At 41.8% G+C, this 14863-nt stretch overlaps 1 long non-coding RNA gene across 1 annotated transcript; it reads right to left on the bottom strand.

The window, feature by feature from the left end:
* Positions 1-806: 806 nt before the first annotated feature.
* On the bottom strand, positions 807-13743 carry LOC139226981 (uncharacterized). Its single transcript, XR_011587343.1, has 3 exons — positions 13675-13743; positions 10710-10779; positions 807-925 (listed from the first exon to the last, which is right to left on the bottom strand). It is a non-coding gene; the product is annotated as an uncharacterized lncRNA (long non-coding RNA).
* Positions 13744-14863: the final 1120 nt, after the last annotated feature.

The raw sequence follows: 14863 nt of genomic DNA, 5'->3' as shown, positions 1-14863 counted from the left end.
TTCTTAAGCAAAGAACCCATGAAACAAATACATTACACATATACTTGTCATTCATTAAAGATATCACTTCAGCGAGTAATAATTATAATAGTTTATTAACATTAATTACAAATTATATACAATTAAAAAAATTGCAATATTATGTAACAAAACATATCCTGGCCTATTTTTGCAACAGTTAGGCAGAGATTTGGCCATTTTGTTTGAAGCCAGATAATAATGGCTAACAGCTAGCAAAGTGATATTCTTCACAGAGGAAGTGGTGAAAAATTATGAACTGAATCCTAAGGTGGCCTTGGAAATAGCAGATGCATTGAAAGTCATTTTCCAACATTCCACTGACTCTGGATCAGTTCCTATCGAGTGGAGGGTAGCTAATGTAACCCCACTTTTTAAAAAGGAGGGAGAGAGAAAACAGGGAATTATAGACCGGTCAGCCTGACATCAGTAGTGGGTAAAATGATGGAATCAATTATTAAGGATGTCATAGCAGTGCATTTGGAAAGAGGTGACATGATAGGTCCAAGTCAGCATGGGTTTGTGAAAGGGAAATCATGCTTGACAAACCTTGTGGAATTTTTTGAGGATGTTTCCAGTAGAGTGGACAAGGGAGAACCAGTTGATGTGGTATATTTGGACTTTCAGAAGGCTTTCGACAAGGTCCCACACAAGAGATTAATGTGGCTGGTAAATCTGGCCACAACCCATTTGAATGCTTTCTTCTTCTGGAAATGACTGCAAGATCAGAATATAGGAATATCGCACCAACTACAGCTTCAGGATACTTTATAAAGGAAAAGCACCATTTCAAAAATTAAACAGAAAACAATAATAGCTTATAAATGGCAATTTTTTCAAATATATATATATTCACAATTAAATTTCCTTTCCAAGTACTGAATCTTCATGACATGTGGTGTAAATTCTGTAACAGAATATGAAAGTTGTAATTAGAGCTTGTAAAAATAATTCACAGGTTGCAATTACATTTCTTGTATTTTAACAAATGTCATCATTAGTGCAGACACTCCATCTCATCATTAGTGCAGACACTCCATCTCACTATTAATGCCGACACTCCATCTCACCATTAGTGCAGACACTCCATCTCACTATTAATGCCGACACTCCATCTCACCATTAGTGCAGACACTCCATCTCACTATTACTGCCGACACTCCATCTCACTATTAGTGCAGACACTCTATCTCACTATTAATGCTGACACTCCATCTCACCATTAGTGCAGACACTCCATCTCACTATTACTGCCGACACTCCATCTCACCATTAGTGCAGACACTCTATCTCACTATTAATGCCGACACTCCAACTCACCATTAGTGCAGACATTCCATCTCACTATTAATGCCGACACTCCATCTCACCATTAGTGCAGACATTCCATCTCACCATTAGTGCAGACACTCCATCTCACCATTAATGTCGACACTCCATCTCACCATTAATGCCGACACTCCATCTCACCATTAATGCCGACACTCCATCTCACCATTAGTGCAGACACTCCATCTCACTATTACTGCAGCCACTCCAACCCCACCATTACTGCAGACACTCCAATCGCACCATTACTGCAGACACTCCATCTCACACTGCCAAGCCATCTAATGTTTTTGCACTTAGAATTCATACCATACAATGATTATTTGTGGGTTTGCACTCATGATTTTAACACACTGAAAAATGAGAGGACGAGAAAGTCTGAGAATGAGCCACCCTGTTCTATGCTCATTCCTCCCAACTGCATGGGAAGAAGTCTCAACGCGAGTGGTCGGATCGCCGCCCCTGGGTAAAGTGGACGGAAATTTTAGGGGGTGTACCTTTTGTTCAATTTCTCCCTGTTTTATAGAAGAAAATGATAGCTGTGTGAATATTTAGATTGAGGTTTCAGTTATTATTTGTGATGAACTGTGATGAACTGTGTAAGGTCTCAGCCCCCTATATCTCTCCCTTTGAACCAATGGTGTTTGTTAGGGGTGGGGAGCAGCAGGAAGAAGCAGACTAGTCTGTCAATAAAGCAGGTCCTGCGCTATCCACACAGGAAACGCAAAGCAGTTCAGCAATACATTTACATGCACAAAATGATGGGGCCTTAAAGCTAAAAAGTATCTTCATTGCACAGTAAAGTGCTTCACAAAGACCCATTTTAACTTGTGGAGGCATATCCAAAGCAGTAAAAGTGCACATAAGAAGCTGACTGCATCACATCAAAGTGTACGAATACACCCCAGATGTTGCTGTTAAATAGCAACCAGGTGCAGTACAATCCCGCTGGGTTGAATTGATGTGGATTGTTTACACAGATATAAGGCAAATGGAGGAGAATTATTGTAATGTATTTACTTCATGGGTTCTTTGCTTAAGAATTCATAGCAACACATTGCAATTAAGAACTAGTTGGTTTATTAGCAAAGGTTTAACAATCATACTACACATTACCAGTTCATTCACGAGGCTCACAAACACCTGCCTCATCGTGGATCCCCCGAACCCAACTGGCTGGGGTTTTAGTGAGTCTTGTGAACATCACCTGACTGGCTAAGCCACTCACAACTCTACAAACCTGTGAACATACTCACAAGTGCATATATTACAGTTATAAATATCATAATGCCCCATAAAATATACAAGATTTTGGAGCAACTGGCAAAGAGATGTTAATTCAAGGAACCAAACCCTTAAAAATCTCATCACTACACCCACCCTAAGTACATTTTCTTTTGGCTGAAAGACATGTATTAATCTTGTTGAAGGTTTCTATTTTAGTACTATTCCAAATGAAATCATATAAACCCTTATGTGAAATATGTGCGAGCTTAAGATATTCACAATATAACATGTTTATTAATCAGGTACAATTGTGTAATTGGGTGAGGGGTTGTGCCTGAATCGGTTGGCGAGAGGATTTCCCAACCGTGGAGCAGGGTGGTGACAGGGACTGCTCTCACAGGTAGGGAATGAGCTAAGTCAGGGGGTGAGTCTCTCTGGGATGGTCTCACAAACCCTCAGAGGCTGCTTACACATCAGCATTGCCAGAGGTCTGGATGCAACCATGAAGATGTTGCACAAGGGAGAAGGCGGAAAACGAGGAAAAATGAGGTCCTGTCGTTAATTTTGGTAGGATCTCCCCATCCCCGCCCTCAATGTGTTCCGCCCGTGCTCCCCCACACCTCCCTGTAAATATCGGGGCCTCAGTTTATGACACAGATACTGATCAAGGACTTTGCATTGACCTTTACCCTTGACAACAATGCTCAGCTGACAGCATTAAGTGGTGCTGTTAACAATAACATTGTTACTAAAATAGATAAGGATATTGTCTTAGATAGTATACAGAACTTATCCAGAGGGTATCCACCCATGGTTCCTTAAAGAGATGGGACAGGTGCTATGCGAGCCTCTTATCCGTAACTTTAATAGCTTGCTGGAGTCGGGAACTTTTCCTCTAGACTAGAAGGATGTTATTGTAGTTCCAATATTTTAAAAGTGTGAAAAGGCAGAACCAAGTAAGCCCATTAGCTTGAATTCAGTAATAGGCTGGAAGCTCAAAGCAACCATTAAGTATTCCCTATATGATGACTTAGATACAGAAGGCCTTTCAGTGACACCCAACATCCGGCAAAGCAGGCTGTGTCTTACAAATTTGATTGAATTTTCTCAAGAAGTCACCAGGTTCATGGATAAAGATAACCCAGTGGACATTATCTACCTGGACTTTCAGATAGCTTTTGATAAGGTGTTGCACAAGTGGATTCTATATAATATAGAATCTTTGGGAATTCGTGGTAATCTGCGACGGTCAATTGAGAATTGGCTGAATGTTCATCGGCAGAAGGTTGATGTCAATGGAATATATCTGCTTGGAGATCAGTTACCAGTGGAATCCAACAGGGATTGGTGTTAGGACATTGGCTATTTATTATTTTCATTAATGACCTAGATGTAGTGTTGGGCCAATGATTCACAAGCTTGAAAACGATACCAAGATATGTACGAGTGTAAGAATGGTAGAGGATGCTCATCTCATGCTCAGGAGACAGTTTCTTAACTGATAAGGGAATAAGGAGTTATGGGGAACGGGCAGGGAAGTGGATCTAAGTCCATGATCGGATCAGCCATGATCATATTAAATGGTGGAGCAGGCTCAAGGGGCTGTATGGCCTACTCCTGCTCCTATTTCTTATGTTCTTATGCTCCTATGTAAGCAGAACTCAATGTGTTCGGAAATGGGCCAGTGCTAGCAAATTATGTTTAACCTGTTGTCTTATGCAGATAGCCAGGTCTAATGCTAAATATATGTACATTCAACAGGGAATAGAATTAAAGCCAGTAGTGAAAGAAAGAGATTTGGTTGATATAGTGCATCACTCTAAACGTTCATGACCAATGCTGTGAAACTATAGTTAAATCAAACAAGGTCATACGAATTATCGACAGTGTCCAGTTCAGATGGTGGGTGATATTGAAGCTTTGGAAAGGGTGCAGAGGAAGTCCACAAGATTAATTCACAGTTTAAAACATCTTAGTTACCCAGATAAGCTCAAAGAGTTGGGTCTGTACACTTTAGCAATCCGTATACTCAAGGGCGATTTGATTGAGATTTATAAAATAATGAAGGGACTAGATTGTGTTAATGTGCACAAATTATATCAACTGGATTGGTTTGGGAGAACCAGGTGCCACGCCTACAAGTTATGTAAAGGCACGATTAGATAGGATGTTTGGCCATTCGTCTTTTTCCAGAGAATAGTGAACCTGTGGAACAGGCTACTGTCTCATGCGGTAAACAGTGATTCGCTGCATTCCTTTAACGAGAGTTGGACCTGTTTCTGGCGAGGGCGGAGATCACCTCATACAAGAGGTAGGTACTCTGTAATATAAATCAGGGTCAATGTGTTCTCCTGGACTAGTTTTGATCACCTAATGGGGTCGGAGAGGACATTTTCAGAAATTGTTTCTTCCTAATTGGCCTGGACTTTTATCTAGTTTTTCACGTAGCTCCGGGTGGGTAGGGAATGTCTGTATCATGATGCATAGGGGATCATAACAGGCTGATTGGACTAGTGAGTCTTTTTCTGTCCGCTATTTTCACATGTTGGAATGTATCAGTGTTGCAGTGGCCTCACACTGTACAGAGCTGATACTTGCACTAGTTATAATATCAGTCTAGCACTAATCAAGCAGTAAACCCATCTAGTTCTACCCTTACATAACTTGTCAGTGTGACCTATATTCCCTCTAATTTTTTTCAGGTGGGTGACCCCTATTAGGGGCTGCTCGGCCCATTCAAACTTCTGTGCATGTGCTGTTTATCCATTGAGAAGCCAGCAGGCAGCCTGCACAGGAGCTTCAGCTAAATGGGAGCATTGAGCGGGAGCATGGTTCTCCCATACCCATCCAGTTGAAATGATAGGTCCACATAAGCACAGGCTCGTCCCTACATTATTTTATAAATCTCGATTACTGCTCGAAACATTGTAATCGACTTTTAATTGACAGCGTCTGTGTGCTGTGGCTCCTGATTTACTATTTTAATTTGTGCCAAAAACGGTCTGTACATGTCAAGGTAAATGACAGCCATTGTGTACCCAATCCAAGTGTGGCACATATCATATGATCTGCGATTTTTACACTCTTACATTTCCAATGGATTTTATTGTTGTGGCTTTACTTCAGCTCAGCATTATCGTGCAAATCTATAACCACCATAATACCACATTTTAGATTGGGGAGGCTGTTTCATGGCGTTAGTGCATAATTAACTTCACAGCAGGGTACACAGAAAACAGATACTTGTAGTTACTGATCTATCTTTAGATCTATCTTTTCAAATACTTCATACTTAAAGATGTGCGCCCAACAAGGTCAACACTTTTTCACCTACACACATTCTGAACTTATCCTTCAGTCCTTTCTCTCTAAAGAAACGCGTCCAATTGCCACTTGAATCAATTGATAATGCCGACTTCAACAGCTTTTCTTGGTAACCTATTTCACAGCACTGTATCCCTTTGAGTTCAAAAGTCCATCCCGTTTTACTCTTAAGTTTGAACTCCAGGCATTACTTTGATGGGGAGTGTCCTGATCAGCTGCCGTAACTCCAGATAGACACACAAATTGGGTTTCCGCCGATTAAGGTGGCCAATCAGCAAAGTATCCTGAGGAAACTCCTGGCGGAATGTTATTACTTGGCTTGAAGTATATTGTCTGCAATGTATGCACCTGTAAGTATGCTCACAGGTTTATAGAGCTGTTGCATTGTGAGTGGCTAAGCCAATCACGTGATGTTCACAAGACTCAATAAAACCCCAGTCAGTTGGGTCTAGGTCATTCGCGATGAGGTATGCAGTTGTGAGCTGAGTGTGATTGTTAAACCTTTGTTAATAAACCAACTAGTTCTTAATAGCGATGTGTTGCTTTGAATTCTGAAGCAACGAACACATGAAGCAAATACATTACATTGCCATAATGAACAATTAGCTTGCATTAACTTTGCCAATCTTCATCATAATCTTAACAATTTAGTTCAATTTGAAGTCCTTTTTCTTAAAAGAATGAGCCAAACTTCTTCAACCTTCCCTCATAACTTAAGATTCCTGACACCAGGTAGCATCTTGGTAGCACCCAATAATATTCTTCCTCTGGTTAGATGACCAGAACTGCACCAACTACGTCAGAGGTTTCAGAATTGTGTGACAGTGATTATATCACAAAGCTGCGATCAACGGCAGTGGGAGTGAGGTGGCAGTCATTACAGAAAGAGAAATAACCAGACTTGCTGATAGATAGGATATGGGGTTTAACTCTCAAACCAAGAAGGTCTCTGATTTGATCGCCAGTCTGTTGTTAGCTGATGTCAACATTGATAATAAAAGAGCAAATTTCAACTTGACAGTTGCAATGCTCAGAAAAAGAGGTAAAAATGTGCCAGTTCCCTTTGTTCACTATGGCAAAGTATTTCAAAGCAGGTAATATAAAAAAAACAACTTTAATGTCAAGGATGTTTCCACAAAGAAGTTGGAACAATGAAGTTTCAAAAGGTCTTCTTGTATCCATCTAATTTTGAAAAACCTGCGTATTTGAATAGCTTTCTTCAGCATTTAATGTTCTGAATTTTGTTTCGATAATTCATATTTTACCTGAAGACTTTCCATTGATTTGGGGGATAATATATGTATTTAATTAGGCTAAAATGGGAAAACATAGGGCAGAAAATTCTGGCCTCACCGGGTCCGTACGAAGTGCGCACGGACCCCGCGATGCCTCCCAAAAACTGTTTTTCAGGGCGCGATGCGCACGCGCCGAACACCGGCTTTTCCGATCTGTTGAGATTTCTCTTGACAGATCCTCCGCATCCCCGGGAGAAGGACATCCGCGCGGGAGAGATTGGACTATTTGCCCAACTCCTGCCCAGCGAATGTCCTTCAAACTTTTACCCCTGGTAAAAGCAGACGCATAGCTTACTTTTGCTAGTGTAAGAGTTTTAAAACATATAAAAATTAAATCTAATCATTCATTTTTGTGTTAAAAACTCTGTCCATTAAGGTAAGTTTATTTTTAACCCTATTAAAACACATTAAAAAAAGTGTCCAAAAAATATATATTGTTTTCAAAACATTTAATTACATTTAATTTCAATTATTTTTAAATTTATTATGCTGTGTTTCTTGTTTTAGGAGGGTTTTCTCATTGATAGTAATGGGATCTCGCACAAACATAATGCTGCATGAAGCTCCAACTTGCAAACTTCACTTTTATCTGCCCTTACAGTGTCCTTACAACTTTAGTGAGAAAATTTAATGGGGACATTACTAGTTCGCCAGCGTAACTTGCTCCATGCTATTGCCAGGTGGTGTCAAGCTAGAGGAAGGACTCTTGGCCATGTCAGCCCATGGATGATGAGAGGCCGAAGACGTCTGGGGAGGAGGGCTTACCCCCCACGGGTTTACACGCACCAACGCTCAGACCTCCAGCTCTCTGCGGAGCAGTGTGTGAGAAGGCTGCGCTTCTGAAAGGAAGTGCTGACAGAGATATGCCATCTCCTACAGGCAGACCCATGCCTGCACCGCTCTGGAGGCAGCTTTCAATATCCCCCTCAACAGGTCTCTGAATTCATTGTGGTGTGCTGCATGCTGCACAGCTTGGCCATCATGAGGGGCCAAGCATTGCCAGTGGGGATTGCAGGCTCACCTCAGGAGGAGGAGGATGATGAAGAGGAGCCTGCGAGGCCCCCATTGGATAGCCACCCCATCCATGGGAAGGCACCGTGGAGATGCTGGCGGACCAATACTCGCACATCGCCAGCTCTCCTAAATCGAGAAAGCTGAGGGATGGAGCTAATACTCGACACGCTATGTGCCCCCGTAAAGGCACATTTCCGGTGAACGTTGGAATGATGCACAAGACACCAATGGTAAATGATGATTCATAAATGTTACTGCACCAAAGTCACAAAAACACCCTCCACCGAAATAAAACCAAACGTTATGTTGCAGGGCACTAAACAACAATGAAACTTTTTTACCGCCGCAAGTTTCGGCTCGGGAACACAAAGTCCATTGTGTAATGCCTGACTTAACGCCAACACACCTCCAACTTACATTTTTGCCGAAACTTGCAGTCAGAGGCGCAAACTATTTTCAGGCGCTAACTTTAACGCCCCGCCGCGATTAACGTCCCAAAATCCAAAAAGCCCAAAATCCAGCCCTAAGATTTTTGTATTAAGTGACTTATAGAGGGTTAGATTTTGACTTTGCACGATCGCGTAAAATGAATGATAGCCCATTCTACATCCATCCCTCCCGATGTTTCTTTCCATTTAAGTGAATGGAAATAAAAATCAGGAGAGATGTAAAACGCGGTGCAGATTCACTGTCACCCGTTTTACACTCTCCCACAAAGTCAAGATATACCCCCATAGTCCGATATTAGTTTGTAAATGCTTAACACATTTGCCAACAATTACGTTGCTATTTTCAAGGGGTGTTAACCAATTTAAAATAAATAGGTCAATGCCTCTGTTTAATTGCCAAAATGGTAAGTGCTTCCATTCTAAAGCAACACACCATAATTCCCAGGCTTTAATTAACCATGGCCTAGAATTATTTTCAATCCACATTTAAGTTGATTTGTTATTGTTGTGCTTTGCAATGAAACATCCTCTTGAACAACAACAAGAGGTTCTTTCCCCCAAAGTTAAACACATCAGTACACTGCGACGGAGCTGTCAGACAGGGTCTGTGTTAGTAGCCCCCCCACCAGTGAGCTCCCAGTTTCAGGTGGTGTCTCCAGATGACGGTAGCTGGATGCCTCCTCACAGAGAGTGAGAAAAAAACTGGAAGGTGAAAAACGCTAGATTACGTTGGCATATAGTCCTCATAGTTGATTACACAGCAGCGTTACAGGGCAGGATGTCTGTCTATCCTCTGATCTGGAAGAATATAGTGTGACACAGCGGGGGGGGGGGGGGGAGAGAGAGAGACAGATCATTTGTACATGCAGAATTAAGATGAAAACAGATAGGAAGTATTCACACATTGCAATGGGTTTTGACTATTTTCTTCTAACTTTTAAATTTCCTTCATTTGGAAGAATATTTTAGACTTTCCAATTTTGTCATGTTCCATTGTAGCACGCACTTCATTATACAACGCCCAGTTATATAGTGCCTTTAATATAGAGAAACACCCCAAGGTTTTTCACAGAAGTGTACTCAAACAAAAATGAATGCTGAGTCAACCGAGCAGGTTAATATTGGGACCCGGCGGGAAGGCAGTGGGATCACCGGGTAGATGTTGCTGCCCTTGATTTAACTTTCCGCCAATTGGGGGGCGGGGGGGGGGGGGGGGAGTTAAAATCAGGGCCAATATGTTAGCTCTGACAGGCTATCACAAATGTTATTTAATTTGAAACAAACATCAAAACAAAACAAAAATGATTTTACATCAATAACATATTTTGCTGGGCAGGTTATTTCTGGCAGTCACAACGCTGGCGATCCACCATCAGCAACGGATGCTTATCACTGGGGTTATTGCAGGGAGCAATGTGCTGTTTGGGGAGTGCCAGGATAATTTGATGACAGTCCCTGGGATTTAGCTAACTTTGTAGCAATTTTAAAGGTAGGACCTTTGGATGAAGGGTCCGAAAGTTAGAGCATATTGCACGTACTTTTTAAGCACTTGGGACAAGAGGCTAAAGGACTGATGGGCATTCACAGAGTCCTAAAGCAATGCTGCCGTGTGGGAGTGATTTTCCTGTTCCTCCACCTGGGTACATTGGATCACCTCAGCACAGCAAATCGAGACAAATTTAGCACGGTTGTTAAAGGGGGTCCATCCAATTTTTCTCCATATAATTGCCTACGTGATTCAATACACTCAATGGTGCAGGAAGAAGAAAATCTAACCAATAAATCCACTTTAAAAGAATGCATTTATAAGCACACAATTTTCAACTATCTTAAACATATTCTTTAGTGATGAAGTAAAAAAGCATGAAATATGTGAACATTCTATTATGCAATGCATCCAATCACTATATTACTCCAAATAAACTGTTAAAGAGAGACATTCTTGTCAGAATAAGCACTGCGTGTGACAAGTACTCACTCATTGTTATTAATATTTTAGTGGAATTTCTTTTAAAGCTGTCACAAAGCAGTGAAAATGAAAGTGATCACTAACCTGTTACACTGGCACTGTTGAAGATGCAGAATTCTATTCCCCAGTTTCAGGAATTCCAACTTTTGTTGCTCTAAAAATTAAATGAAATGTTCATCTTCTACTGATTATTATTAATAAACTGTTCAACCTAACTTCTATTCTAAGTATCAACCTTGTAAAATGATTGCCAAGTGGCCGGAAATCTATCCCTATAATGTTATCAGGTTTGTAAACAAGTGATATGCATCAGTGATTGCTGATGTGGTGACATCATTGTGCCAATCACACCCGCATTAGAAATAAAAGTTCTTTGACAAAGATGACAAGACAGCCGTGTCGATAATCTACACTGGGGGTCAACGCACCTACGGGTCAATCTAGTGACTGTAGAAATGATGTAGGCTTCCCTGGCGGTTTCAGGAACTACCTTGCCTCAATATCTTCCAAAAGAAGGATCATAATATCCGAGACGAATACAGGAGAAGGCCACTCGACCCATCGTGCCTGTGCCGGCTTTTGAAAGAGCTATCCAATTAGTCCCACTCCCTTGCTCTTTCCCCATAGCCCTGCACATTTTTCCTTTTCAAGTATTTATCCAATTCACTTTTAAAAGCTGTTATTGAATCTGCTTCCACCGCCCTGTCACCGCTCTTGCTTTTCCTTTCTATAGAAATTAAACTGGGGAGAGATGTATATTGGGCGACTGAACCGATCTCCTAAGTTTTACACTATTACCCAAAGTTAAAATGAGCTTCCAATGTCCCTTAACCTAATTCACTATTCACTGATGATAGTAGCTAATATGCTGCAGACACAAACACCAATTCTTTACAGCTGACAAATAGTGAAACCATTATTCAACAGCTTCATATAAACAGTGAGTTTCTAAACTCATAAAAAAGACCGCCTATTTCCACCTCCGTAACATTGCTCATCTCTGCCCTTGCCTCAGCTCATGTGCTGCTGACACTCTCATCCATGCCCTTGTTACCTCTAGACTTGACTATTCCAATGTACTCCTGGCTGGCCTCTCACATTCTACCCTACATAACCTTGAGGTCATCCAAAACTCGGCAGCCCGTGTCCTAACTCGCACCAAGTCCCACTCACCCATCACCCCTCTGCTCGCTGACCGACATTGGCTCCCAGTTAAGCAATGCCTCGATTTTGAAATTCTCATCCTTGTTTACAAATCCCTCCATGGCCTCGCCCCTCTCCATCTCTGTAATCTCATTCAGCCTCACAACCCCGCCCCCCCCCCCACCCCCGAGATATCTGCACTTCCCAAATTCTGCCCTCTTGAGCATCCCTGATTATAATTGCTCAACCATCGGTGGCCGTGCCTTCTGTTGCCTTGGCCGTAAGCTCTGGAACTCCCTCCTTAAACCACTCCGCCTCTTTACCTCTCTTTCCTCCTTCAAGACGTTCCTTAAAACCTACCTCTTTGACCAAGCTTTTGGTCATCTGCCGGAATTTCTTCTTATCTGGCCAGGTGTCAAATTAATTTTTTTTATCATAATACTCTTGTGAAGCAGCTTGAGATTTTTTCCTATGTTTAAGGTGCTATATAAATGCAAGTTGTTGTTGAGTTTCACCAGCAATTTGTCTTTTCAAATATCAAACACAGGACTAACTCTGCTTTCTCTGACTGTTGGTCCTGTTATTGTTATTCCAACGGTAAGCTAAAAAGTGCTGGACTTGGTGGAGTCACTCAGCCTAAATGTACAAAGGAAATTAATAATAGAGGAAGAACTCAAGGTACTGCTGAGTAACTGTAGCTATCTTGCATGATTGGGCTTAGTAACACTTTTAAGATAGATGTGCTCGTGAAGTCACCAGCATTTAACACTTAAACAAAGATTACTGAGATTTTGTTGTTAAGATATGAAAGTTTCCTTGATGGCTCAGTTAGTATGTATGTTGCCATATAACAACAAACAATTTCATTTGTAGCGATCCTTTAATGTAATGAACACACCAACACGACACTTCACTGAGAAGAAGCAGACATCAAGCAATGGAAGGAGAACAGTTAGGGATGGTGACCAAAGGTGTCGTTGAAGAGAAGGCTTTTGAAAGTGAACAAAAAGAGGAAGTTCCAGAGAATAGAGCTGAGATGGCTGAGGACTCTACCTCCAATAGTGGAAAGTTGGGAGGGAGTGATGCACAGGAGCCCTGAGTCAGAAGGCTTGAGGGTGCAGGATGGGATATAAGGCTGCAGAAGGCCACAGAGTTAGAGTGAGGCAAGGTCACGGAGGTAATTATCAATGAGGATCAGGATTTTGAATTGAATGTATTGGAGGACAGGGAGTCAGTGTAGGTTTGCGAGGACAGAAGTAATAGGTGGCTAGGAGTTAGTGTGGGACTGGGATGTGGGTTTTGGACAAGTTAGAGTTTATTAGGGTGGAGTTTGGGAGGCTGGCAAGATGAACATAGCAGAAACTGAGCTTGCAGCTTACAAAAGAATAAGAGGTGTGTCAGTGGGAGTGAGGTAAGGACAGAGGTGGTCATCATTACAGAAGTGGAAATAACCAGACGATGCTGGATAGATATGGGGGTTAAATCTCAAGCCAGAATGATTCCTGGTTTGATCTCCAGTCTGTGTTGAGTTAGCTAATGTCAACATGGGTAGGGGTTGGAACAGTGAATGTGTCTGGGCTAAGGAAGGGGGAGGAGAGGGGGAAATCAAACAGGATTCTTGCTCTTGTTCACCATATTGTGACATCTGATAGGCTCACTCACTCACACACACACACATTCAGACTGCTGTCGAGGCCCACACATGAAGAATAGCCTTTGTGTGAGGTAGGGTCTGTTGGCCGGATGACTATGAGCACAAGTCACCACCTTTAGGAGATGGTGGGGTAAAATTGCAAGGGGTAGGAATGGAAATTATAGGCTTAGTAAATTTATTTTCTGTGCATCTTACAAAACTATACTGTGAGTCTGAAGAAAGCACAACAAAACATAAAGCAGCTGTACTTACTCTGGGCCTGTACTTTCCGGGTACATTTCTGCTACTGTACTTTCAGGGTACATGACCGCTACTGGGACAGTGAAAGCCCCAAAATCGACGACAGCATTTGTACCATAGGGATCTTCCACAGGCTGCACAGGTTTCTGTCAGGACACAAATTAAAATGTCACTTTAACAAGGCACATCTATCTCTGGTTATGACTCAATCCGGCACCGGTTAAACATCTCCCTGAGGTATTTCAATCTGTTCAGCAGCATGTGCTTCTACATCCAATCCCAACCTCTCCTTATTCATTTGCCAGCTACGCTGCAGTGACAGAATTTGGATAGTACATGATATCACCATGAAAATAATGATATATGACTCTTCCCCCTCCCTGGTAATGGCGACAGTTTCCCTTTACCGAAATTGAAATATTGAAAAGCACAGCTCCTTAAAAGCCTGTACTTATTATCGGGTGCAGTAGCATAGTGGCTATGTTACCGGAGTAGTAATCCAGAGGCCTGTACTCATGATCCGGAAACATGAATTCAAATCTCACATGTTAGTTGGGGAATTTAAATTCAGTTTATTAGGAATAAAAAAAGCTAGTATCAGTAATGGTGACATAAACTACCAGATTGCTGTAAATACCCAACTGGTTCACTAATGTCCTTTAGGGAAGGAAATCTGCCGTCCTTACCTGGTCTGGCCGATACGTGACTCCAGACCCACAGCAATGTGGTTGACTTTTAACTCCCCTCTGAAATGGCCTCACAAGACATTTATCCAAGGCAGCTCACCACCACCTTCTCGAAGGTGATTCGGGATGGGCAATAAATGCTGGTCTTGCTGCGATACCCACATCCCGTGAAAGAATTTTTAAAAAGCTGGAGTCAGATTTCTGTGTATCACACTTCAATGAGGTATCCATAACACATATGGAAAAATTCATTTTGATGAAACATTGGGGTAGATTTTCCGACATGCCATTGGGGTATAAAAGTGGTGGTTTGAATCAGCCACCCGTTACACGAAAACGGCGAATTTTAATTTCCATTGGAACCAGTGACAGTGTCTATAAGGGACAGCTGATCCATACTGCCAGCTTTACTTCAGAGTGGCAAGTTGAAAATTTACCCGAGAAACTCTTAGAGATGTCGACTTTATTCAAAAGGTGTTCAGTCAACTTTCCCTTACATCTTTTTTGTCAAAGTC

Source organism: Pristiophorus japonicus, chromosome 16, assembly GCF_044704955.1.
Source record: "Pristiophorus japonicus isolate sPriJap1 chromosome 16, sPriJap1.hap1, whole genome shotgun sequence".
Classification (NCBI taxonomy): domain Eukaryota; kingdom Metazoa; phylum Chordata; class Chondrichthyes; family Pristiophoridae; genus Pristiophorus; species Pristiophorus japonicus.
Note: the sequence above shows the minus strand (reverse complement) of the source record. Positions and strands in the feature narration are given on the sequence as shown.